Genomic DNA, 12489 nt, shown 5'->3' on the forward strand with positions numbered 1-12489 from the left:
GCACAGACAGAAGTTAGCAAATTATTAAAGATGAAATATTACATTCATCTCCCGCGCTGCTGTGTAACGGACGAACAGTCCTCGGAGGATTGCGAATCGCTATCTTTTATCGTTCGCTAATTTACCAAGCCACCAGGGCCGTACTTACAAATTAGGCCTGCAGGCATTGCCTGCCTGATATACAGCTTATTATGAAGATAAAGTGGCCCGGTCGATCCATTTAAAAATGAAGATTTATTCACAGTTTTTATCAGATTGGGTTTACTGTCATATTGATATTGACGTTTGTGTGGGAGTGCACTGAAAGATTTCGAACAACTATCTTTTGGAAGAACTCTTAGTTCGCTATTTTAGAAGCCTTCAAAATTATCTTTTGTCCAAAAATGTCCAAACGAAAATCCGTATAAAAATAGACGCTTTAAAATGATCGATAGGACTGTCCTGAAACTTGACGAAGAAGGGTAAAGGTCTTCGAGTTCTACAGTTTATAAATCGCGTGGAGTGCGTTGGATCCGTCCTTGGGGAACCAGTCCCGTATGGCTGTCATTTATTTCCTCTAATTTGCTAAAGTTATTCGTCATTGATTAATGATGACTTGGGATAGACATGGTGCAGTTTTTAATCTTCGCAGAATGTCAGACGTGCATCGGGAGATACGTATAACATTTAGTTAGTTATCTCTTATTAACAAGGTTGCTAAAGCGAAATGTAGTTCAAACGATAAATCGCACGGAAAGGTGGGGGGGGGGGGGGGGGGGGGGGGGGGTCGTGGGATCGAAATTGCTGCTCAGTAGCCTTTCCATTTAATTTCTAACAGCTTAGACAGGTTATCCTCAATTTGACAAAGTTTGCCTTCAGTCTAAAACATTACGTGTGAAACTACCGAACACTATAAGGTTATTTGTTTTATTTTATTAATATTAATATTATTTTATTTTATTTATTTATTTATTTTTATTATTATTATTTTTTTTATTATTATTATTTTGTTTTTTATTATTATTATTATTGTTATTATTTTATTATTTTTTTTTTTGGGGGGGGGGGACAAAATCAGTTATGGGTATATTATTTTATATTATATTATTTGGTTAGAGCGAATACTTTAGAAAAACAATATGCACGATTGTTCATATTTCTCTCGAAATTGCTTCTCTAATTTTTTTTTTTTTTTTTTTTTTTTTTTTTCTACTTTCTTTACTTCTAATTTTACTTTTAAGTTTCAAAATATTACTTCCATTTTAGAAAATTACCTGTGATTTAAAACTCCCCAAAAGATATATTATTATAATGTTTATGTAAATAGAATGTACTATGTAAAATATTTCATGTCTTATCCAAGATGGTTAATTGGAATACCGATATGACTATCTACACACCATTAGCGTCTAGCGGTCATCGCGCTCGTAAGTAAAATATTGTTTCTCGGCTAAAGATCGCCATTTGTCCACAGCGAATCAAATTGTTGCAAAGACTTCAGCGCTAAAATGGGTAGAAAATGATATTTAATCTTCTTATGGCTCATCTTTTAGGAAAGGGAGATATGGTCTAAATGAGTTTCAGCATATTTACAGACTAGTTATCCATTGTAAATGAATAAAATATAGCTATATTTCCATAATCGATATGAAGTAAATATTGAGTTGTCGGACAGAGTACAAAGAACAAACAAGTCTGCGTGATGGCGTATTTTTTTAACGACCACACGGGCATATGGTCATATATCAGATGAGACATTAAGTAAAAGCGGTCTTGTCCAAAATACGTAATCAGTCAGTCGCTTTATTAAAATGTTAGATGCCTTTATTTAAAATATTCATTTGTTCGGTTACATTTGGTTTTATCGCCAACAGATAAGATAGAAACCTCGGGATTACTGTGGGAAATCAAGAACAAAACAAAAACAGAACTCTCCAGCGCCATAAAACAACAACAACAAACTAACAAGCAAACAACACACATACACACACACACACACACACACACACACACACACACACACACACACAGAGAGAGAGAGAGAGAGAGAGAGAGAGAGAGAGAGAGAGAGAGAGAGAGAGAGAGAGAGAGAGAGAGAGAGAGAGAGAGAGAGAGAGAGAGAGAGACAGAGAGAGAGAGAGAGAGACAGACAGACAGACAGACAGACAGACATTGAGTTTGATCAGAAGCTATGATCAGATTAAAACGTATTTACAGACAGACAGACAGACAGACAGACAGACATTGAGTTTGATCAGAAGCTATGATCAGATTAAAACGTATTTACTGTTATATGCAGTTACTGTTGGTTTTAAATATCTACTACAATACCTTTGGGAAGCCGTACACAATGCATGTGACATTCAAGTGTCAAAAAGACATAGCAGGGCTTAAAGTGATAAATTAAAGTCGCTTGTTGAATGTTGTAAATCTACTTGATGAAGCTCTTCATTTCCAGCATGACATGGCACGGGTTGTAATAATAAACAGAGAGCCGTTGTCTATCGAGGAACTGCTTTGGATGGATGCTTCTCCACAACCAGACACGGCAGAAGCAAGTAGACAGTGTATGAGTGTGTGTGTGTGTGCGTGTGTGTGGGGTGGGGGGTGGGAGCTGACTGAGATCGAGGGCGCATAGCTCCCCCGTACAATTCTGAAAACTAGATGTCCTCAGTTTCCTGCATTCTACAAGTAAAATGCATCTCCGCTTAAAGATTTACTACCAATAATATTTTTGATTCAGCCCCCCCCCCCCCCCAGCTCCGCCGTGCCTGATAACTACGTGACACTGACTGTTTCCAGCAAAACAAAATGTAAATGTTATATGTATGTCAGCGCACCTGAAACATTTAAACATAAACACAGAGCCATCGAAATGTTACAAAGCATTCCTGTGACTCGAAATACGTATGTACTTCTGATATTGAATATATATTGCCAATATGGCCGTTACGTAACAGTATACTATGTATATGCATGTATATACTAGTACATTACTAATGCATTATTATACATATCATACGAGCCTATATCATACCTAAAGAAAGTTTCATTCGAATATATCCTTGTATATGTAAAATAAAGAAATAATCCCAAGCATTCTGATTCACATAAACTTGTTTTAAAGAAACCAAATAATTCCGACATCGAATTTAAATTACTACATGACTTGTTCGTTACAGGGACATTTTCCATACACAATTTTCAATACATTGATATACTTGTGTACAAGATCAAAAACTATTAAACAAGCCTATATAGTATCTGAACACATTTTAATATTCAAATATATTGTACTATATACACAACAAAGAAATAATCTCACCGCTATACTTTTAAAGTGATTTTAATTCCAACCATGCATGCACATAATGCAAGAAATATGTTTTGCTTCTAAAAATTTTTTACAAACTTGTTATAAACCATGCATCTCTGTTATTTCCACATTTGCCACAGTTAAGCTATTGTTTTTATTTGATTATTTAGCAACATATATTTCAGATGGCCTGGAAAATGTTATTGTGTGTAATTTTGTCCATGTGTGTTTCATCATGCCAACATTCGCTATCTGCGTCAACGCTAAAATTAATAAAATCAGCGGGTCCGTTTACCAACCATAAATTCTAGAAAATAATATTCTAGTTTTTATTGCGGCTAGCTGGCGATCGGTGCAGGGGATAATTGAACCTAATGTCCCCGCAGTGACTTCTTCCTACCAATTTGTTGGAGAGCAGTCGTGTTCTTTTGGCGATCACCATAATTAAGGGGAGTTAACTTCTCACGAAACGCGAATCCTGTGGCAGGGCCGATTATTTTGAACGAGCGTCATCGAGGAACGACTGGTTTCTCTGCAAGCCGTTCCTGCGCTACGGATAGTTTGTCTTGGGAGACGATGGACGGCATTACCAGTCGCTAATTGAACGGTTATTTGTCTGTATTTCGTCTGCTCCAATTACAACGGTTTGATTCCGCAGCCAGGGAAAATAACTCTGTTTTTTGGTGGACTTTGGCGACAGGTTCCAACGCTGTTTGATGACATGTCAAATCTGCTTTTGTAAGTGACATTCAACTGCATCTTTGTTGTCAGAGTTGACGAGAAAACCGAGAAAGACAATTTAGAGAAATTTTATTCCGGGGAATTGGAGATGGAAATAATTTTCAAAAAATGACGAAACTCTTGCGTGTGTGCATTGATGGGGAATGCTTGAAGATTGTGAATGACACTGGATCCCACGCGATCTTGATTGCTAGACAGACAAATCGTACGTGCTAATACAAAATAAAAATCACGATTCTATGAACGGAATTGACCACAGATTTAGAAAATAGGAAAACGTAAAATTCAAGTTACAAGCGTTGTGGCTTTTCGTAATTTTTAAGGCGCGTGTGCATGGGGAAAAGTCGAAACTCTTCAAGCAGATTTTTCTCTCAATATATATTCCCGGGGTAGCATGACTCGACCCCCTATTAAATTCGGTCGCCATAGTCTAGACCCCCTCCTGCTAAAATGTCTGCATACGCTCCTGGGTGGGGTTTTTTCAGCTAAACTTAATTTATGATATTAATATTTCCTATTATAAAAACACAAATATGCACCTGGAAGATGAATACTGTTGAAAGATACGCTAGCGTTGAAGATAAAACATGTCTCCGAGAAAACACTTTTATACCAACATCATTTTTAATAGAATTAATGGACACTGAAACTGTTGTGCCGATCCCAATAACTAAACCGGCTCTAACACATTACATGATTTACCCAAACCCAACAATGCGTGCATTGTCTTCAACTACTCTGTGTCCAAGTGGAAAGTACAATGCATTGCATCTGTGTTTCACTAATACTACTTAAAAGTTTTTGTTTTTGTTTTCTTTTTTAACTATTATTAATTTATTTAGGGTTTTTGTGATGTTTGACAAAATTATGTTTGAGAAAGTCACTAGCCCTCACAGAAGCTTTGGCTAGTTCCCTATGTATTATAGTAATACTGTTGATAATTTCCACTAGCCCAGACCAAATATTCACTAGCCAGGACCCATGCTAGTGGATTTGTCGAATCCTTTTTTTTTTTAATGAAAACATTTTATTAAAACATATCCAACATATTTAGTCAGCACATTATAGCTACCAACATTCACAGATCAAGAAGCAATGCTTAATTATACGTAAACTTGAAGACTAACAAATTGACAATCGAACGAAGGAAGTCTGATGAGTCTTTATTTACGAATTAAGTAATGTTCAGATCAACATTCAACATCTTTTGCCATTTCAAGATGACGCAAATGTTAAGTGTCCGAGATAAAAATACAGATCGACGAAGCGACTTATAAATTACAGTCCGTCAAAATTCAAGATTACCACACATGCATGGCACAGATATTGCGCATGGCGTGAAGGGCTGGGTCATCGCATACAGGGCAAAAGAAAAATAGAATTCTATTTAGTGCCGCAAGCATTAGGAAACCCCCTGTGCGCAAGGCAATTTAGTCTCTTATCTTCAAATAGAGAGCAATTTATCCCGGCAATAACCGGAGCCCTCCGCTGGAACCGTGCGTGGATCATGGCGTGAGTCTGCCGTTCCTCTGTTCGCTCATTTTCTGTCAAATTATGGCCAATGAAATGGAGTTAGCTGCAGCAAATATCTCAGATTAAACACATTGGCAGATGTTACATGTCCGTCGAATGTGTGACAAATACCACCACTCCCTTGGTTGGTTTTAGGAGTCATAATCATTGCTGTATAATTTAGTATCTATTTGAACCTGTTCATATTTAACACGCTACCAGTGTATGGTATACACTTTTTGGTAGAGTTCTGAACAGCTCCAGTTGGCAATCACTTCATTAGGTCTCTGGCCTAAGATACCAAGAGCTACAGTCATGATGTCGGTTCGTCCTTTTGTCTTTTACCAGATGGACCTCAGAAACCAATCTTTACAACTTGTTCCATAGTTCTGTCAGTGCTATTCTATGTTCTGCCATTGTCCAGTAATATATTTTATATCACTGCGGCCCCTTGTTGCCCAAAGTGTGAACATCGTCGCCAACTAAAGTCCTGTATTCTGTATTATCATCGAGTATTGTCCTTGCTATCAAGCACTTCGTTATTGCTATCCAAAAATTGCATCACCATCCATTATTCTACCAGTGCGGTTCGATATTTTGATAATACTTTCTATCATTCTACCATTGTTATCCAGCAATGTCCTTACTGTCCAGTATGGTCAATGCTGTCCTTTTTTAATCAATGCTATCCAGTATTCTGTCGTTGCGGCTCAATGCTGTCGTTGCGGTTCAATGCTGTCAATGCTTTGTATTCTGACACTACAGTCCAACATTGTTCATGCTGTTCTGTATTCTGTCATTGTTGTCGTTATTTTTAAATTGCTATTTAATAAGATCATTAAGACCATTTTACATAAAGGTCTCCTTTTTTATCCATTCTGGAACACTCAATTTATTGCCAATAATTTTAAAATATCTGAAGATTGTAGAATCAAAATGCTGTATATGTACAGCACTGGTCCACGACTATATGTCAAATTACCAAATGTCTGATATCCAATAGCCAATGATTAATAAATCAACGTGCTCTAGTGGTGTCGTTAAACAAAACAAACTTTTGTTCCCAACGCAACAAAAAGAAGACCCTTATATTATATTAATATTATATTATATGGCATGACCCATTATTGTCCACTAAGCTTTCAATGCTGTATTATATAACTCAGTATTAGTTCACTGCTACACACTGTTTTAATATTTCCAACCATCGATATTCACTGGTATCTAATGCTCTTGTGTCGCTACTAAGTAATCTGCTAAAAACTTACTAACACTCATGGACATCATGCAATTAATTTAGAAGAAAAAAGTGTTAATATAAATGGGTATTAAATTATTTTATTTCATTTTGCACGGGCAATACAGCACATACCACGGAATTTTTATATGCACGTGTCATAATAACCGGTGGGAAAAGCGAAACAATGCAATAGGTCTACGAAGTGTAGATTCATCATTCGACCTCTCGGACTTGACGTAGGCTCTTTAATAAGAAAAGACGAAGAAGGAAAAAAATGGCATCCCTTATAAGATCGAATAAAGAAACATATTAATACGACATTAAAGGCGTTCCCGCGAGGATTTAGCCAGGTGAAACTCCACACGCTTCAGTTTGTTGGGCGACAAAACCGCGATGAGAAATGGCTGCCAAGTAGACACTGCTTCATAGACGAAAATATCCGTCGCGTATAACTAGTGTTTTATTCTGTAAGAAAAGAATTTTATTAGTCAATAAACGGCTGAGAAATCTTTATAGAGTTTCTGCAGTCAATGGTACATCCCGAATCCCGACGGATCCTGTCCGGGTGGCCGTCTCATGGAGCCCAATACTAAAGCCATGACTCGGTGGGCTCGCCACCAAAACGGCAATGAAAACAAAAAGGCGACCCAGCGGGGAGAGGACTGGTAAATTGTCTCGCTAATATTGCTTAGTTATAGAAGATTAGTAGCCAGTGTGGCGTATTGTACCGACTGGTATCCTTTAGCTCTGTTATGGCTTCTGGCGTTAACACAATTGTCATTGTCTGGGTCTTCTGCGTTACCTGAACCGATAGTCAGCGTGATAGCACCTTGTTTACATAGCGCTTATACCTCGGTCGCATGCACAGATGCGGTTTTAGACCACTTTTAAACAGTTTACTACATTCTGGATTCAGTTGTGGTTTATTTGTACGTGTTTTTTTTATGTTTTTTTTTTTTTTTTTTTTTTTTTTTTTTTTTTTTTTTGTTTTTTTTTTTTTTTTGGGGGTTTTTTTTTTTGGGGGGGGGGGGGTAGGGGAAATGTTCTGATCATTTCCATTAAATTTTATCTGTTTTGATAGAATTTATATCAAATTTTATTGGTGTGAATTTGTTTTGAGGATGAACATTCTATAAGAGGATGGAGGTAAAGTATGCACAATTTCATACATAACGAAATATAGACTACAAGAAATTAAAAATTGTTTGTCTTTGCTTTGCATCGCAATATATTCAGTGCTTTACAAATTGTGTTACAACTGCTTGTAAATTGATAAGGAAAAAAACCGCCTGTGTATTTCAGAGAATGTGCCGAAAAAATCTTGCAGTTCGGCTTAAAAAACAAATAATTTTAAAATGTTGATGGGTGTTAATATCTGAATATTTGAATGTGAGGTGGATGGATTGCCTATATGTACCTTTTCCGCCTAAATCGAAAAAAGGGTCTGCCCTGTTTTGCTTAGGAAGGATCGGGTTGATGGAATTGTATAACCCCAATTTTAATAGTTTATACCTTACGAGAGAAACACAACGAATTATTGTCTACCTCAAAGCTATGCGATTAAAGAAATAATCATAATCTGTTGGATCTGGCACTAAAAACTCTGATATTGTTGGCAATGTTAGCTAGATACCGGAGAGAATGCTAGCCACGTGTCGCACGTGTTGTGGTAAGTGATCTGTACGCGATAACCGCGACAAATGATCAACGGCTGTTGCGTTGTTTTAACCAAGCTCCAGTGCGTTTTTCTAACAATTATTTGTGTTCTAGGAACAGCGCGCCCACTGTCGGGAGCTCAATCGACTGTAGCGGCAGAAAAATGGGTCAAAAGACGCATCATCCGTGCGTAGAAACCTTTGTAATTTTAAATACGTCTTGTTACGTGCGTGCAGATACATACCCTTCGGGCGATTCTTTGAGCTGCCATTTGCAATATTGTTCGTTTTATTAATGTTTTAGATTAGGAGAAAGCAAATATATATGTTCATTGGGTCTCATCGTGATGGGTGTTAATATCTGAATATTCAATTAACCCTTTATATCACGAATATTAAAAAAATTATAATAATAAATGCTGGCGGGAAGATGCAAAAATAAAATTGTGATATTTTACTTTATCTGAACAAATTATTAATTGATGTAAAATACAAAATATTAATAAAACTGTGCTGGTGATGATGATGATGATAACAATGATATTGATAAGAACGATGAAGATGATAGCGACGGCACGAGTAGCTCAATATTAAAAGAAAGAAATGAAATTTACAAAAATAAAATAAATAATAAATATATCATTAGAATATTTTATTGCACTGAAATAATACTCTTAACTAAAATCACAAAACAAATCTTTACAACTTAAAACAATTATGATCACAATGATAAAGTCGAAATAGAGAATTTTCCTAAACATCTTAAACATATTTTCAAACTTTCCAATTTTTAACTTGTTTCATTATTTTTCGTTTCAGTAACAGATATATTTTTAGCTTTTGTTGTCCGGGTATCTTATTAATGCAGTATTACATGGGTAGAAGATACAAGTAGAAGAAAGTCTGTTTTGTTTAACAACACGTCTATAGCACACTGATTTATTAATCATCGGCTATTAGATGTCAAACATTTGGTAATTTTGACATATAGTCTTAGAGAGGAAGCCCGCTACATGTTTCCATTAGTAGCAAGGGATCTTTCATATGCTCCTTTCACATAAACAGAAATGCACATGCCACGGTTTTTGATATATCAATTGTGGGACACTGGTTGAGATAGAAAATTAAAAGAACACTTTTTAAAAGCCATTCAGAAAATCTGAAATATGATGACAGGATAGCACATACCACGGCCTTTGATATACCAGTCGTGGTGCACTGGCTGGAGCGAGAAATACAGGCAGAAGATATGTACATAACTATAGGTTCCATTAGACCAAATCAATTCCTATTGCCGGTAATGTTAACGTTTACTAATAAAACTGATATAAGCAGCGTTTCAACACACCCAGGAAGTACAGCAATAGAAAGTGTGGCACCTCACATCTAATCTAGCTGCAAGAAAATGGGGGGGGGGGGGGGGGGGGGGGGGGGGGGGGGGGGGTCACGTATCATTTAAGAGATTTAATTTATTTTTTTAATAGCAACCGTCATTTTTGCTGAAAATTGCAGTTCCATTTTTGGGGGTACCCCGCATTAGTTTCAACCTCTGGTATATACTGCATAACAACTGTATAACAAATAAAAGTGTATTTATTTATTGTCAATGGATAATAGTATTAGCACAAATAATCAATGTCACATATTACTACCAATCACACCCACAGCTGCTTTTACTCCGTAAATATTTGACGGTGCACGTCGAACCTTGACACGGTACTCTCTTCTTTGGTACTATGCAACCTATAACAATCATCATTCCAGTTTAAACACTGGTGTATATCGCTTTTTCCTTTTCTATGGTAGATAGTGGAGTAAAAGGCGTCAAAAAAGCCAGGAAACAAAAGCATGTTTTAAGAATGTTTTGCGTTAACGACATCAGTAAAGGACGTTGCTTAATTAATCATCCGCTATTTGATGTCAAGCATATTATAACCCTAACACGACGTCTTCAGAGGACACGTTTTCATTAGCAGCAAGGGATCTTTTATAACGCACTTTCCCACAAACAAAAAAGCTCGTACCACGGCCTTTGATGTACCAGTCGTAGGTGCCCTGGTGGGTTCAAGAAAAAACCCAAATGAGTCCGCTGAGGTGATTCGATCCTATGACCTAAAGCATTTTAGGCAAGCACCCTACCAACTAAATTGGATTAAATCCTGTACAAGCATGTTTTATAAGGAAGATTTATGACTGCAGTCATGATGAGGGTATAAGAGAGAGAAAAAAGTATTATTCTACTGACTATAATGACTAATGGCAAACAAAAGAGGGGGGGGGGGGGGTGGTGGTGGTGGAGGGAGGATAATATGCGGTGTCGTGTTTTTGCCATAAAACAGTATTTGTATGGATAACTGAGAAGTTTATTTTCCTAAATGTGACATATGTGATACATCAACGATAAAAAAACAACAAGAAACGCTTGGGGCGTTTGAAAAATATTGTAAACAATATATTGTGCCTTTGTTGCGGTCCAGATCTATTGTGTTCCGCCGTCACAAGTGGCCAAAATAGCCAGTGGCTACTCATTTTTGGACATGCATGTTGCTTTTACATACCTTTCTATTATACTAAACAACCTATATATACAAGTTGTAGCCAAAAACAAGTACTGCCCTCGGTTAAGGCATCGGACATAAGGCCGGTAAGTACTGGGTTCGCATCCCGGTACCGACTCCCACCCAGAGCGAGTTTAACGACTCAATGGGTAGGTGTAAGACCACTACACCGACTTCTCTCTCAATAGCCAGTAACAACTAACCACTAACTCACTGTCATGGACAGACAGCCCAGATAGCTGAGTGTGTGTGTGTGTGTGCCCAGTACAGCGTGCTTGAAGCCCAGTACGGAAATAAGTGTAAATGAATGAATGAAAAAACCCCCAAAAAACTAACAAACAACAACAACAAACAAACAAAACAAGTTTAACAGCTAGGAATGTAGGGGTCTTACCGCTATTATACCCAATAAGCGGTTTGAATATAGTTCCATTAAAAAGGGTCACTCTAAATTTTATTTATTTTATTTTAGTTTGTTGAAATCAGAACTGATTTGACTGTTAAGTTATGAAAAACTGAACGGGGGTCCACATCCCATAATTATGGTATGGTCTTAAAACACGGTTGATTTCTGTATCTGGAACTGAATGCCACACAATGTGGTGCTGCTGGTCTTCTGACGTTTAATGAGAGTTGCTTCACTTTTTCAACCTCTTGAAGTAAAGAGTGGGAATATTTCAAATTTTAGGTGGTCAACTGATTTTGTTTGTAGTAGAATGACGTCACAGGAGCCACTTTCTTCATATACCACAAAAGGATATATAAATATATGTGCTCTATTGGTGCCATTAAACAAAACAAACTTTAACTTTAACAAACAGCCGCTGATTAATTAAGAAATTTGGTCTAGAAGCGTAGTTAAACAAACATGAACTAATTCTGATTCTCGTGCTTATATCCAGTTAAGATTCGAACATTCTCTTTCCCGAGCACATCTCAACTATCTGGGCTGTCTCTCGTTGGTGAGAGAGAAGTCGGTGTAATAGGTTTACATCGTTCCACTGATCCGTTATATCTTTTTATGCGTGAAGGCTGGCTAGTACAAAGGTGGCGCAGTGGTTAAGCCATCGGACTACAGGCCGATAGGTACAGGGTTCGCAGCCCGGTACCGGCTTCAACCCAGAGCGAGTTCTTAAGGGCTCAATGGGTTCGTGTAAGGCTACTACACTCTCTTCTCTCTCACTAACCACTGACTAACTAACAACTAACCCACTGTTCTGTGCAGACAGTCAAGATAGCTGAGGTGTGTTGCCAGGACAGCGTGCTTGAACCTTAATTGGATATAAGCACGAAAATAGGTTGAAAATGAAATGGTTCAGCGATGAGAACCTAGTACCTTCCCACATGTCTGCGGGTTTAACCACTTCAATATCACAAAGTTACGACCAGTCTCCTTAAGAGCTTAAGCCATAAAAATATACATATAAAATATTCTACACGTGATGACTGGTACAGCGATGCGAACCTAGTACCTACGAACCTTATATC

This window comes from Gigantopelta aegis, chromosome 4 (genome assembly GCF_016097555.1).
Source record: "Gigantopelta aegis isolate Gae_Host chromosome 4, Gae_host_genome, whole genome shotgun sequence".
NCBI classification, from domain to species: Eukaryota; Metazoa; Mollusca; class Gastropoda; order Neomphalida; family Peltospiridae; genus Gigantopelta; species Gigantopelta aegis.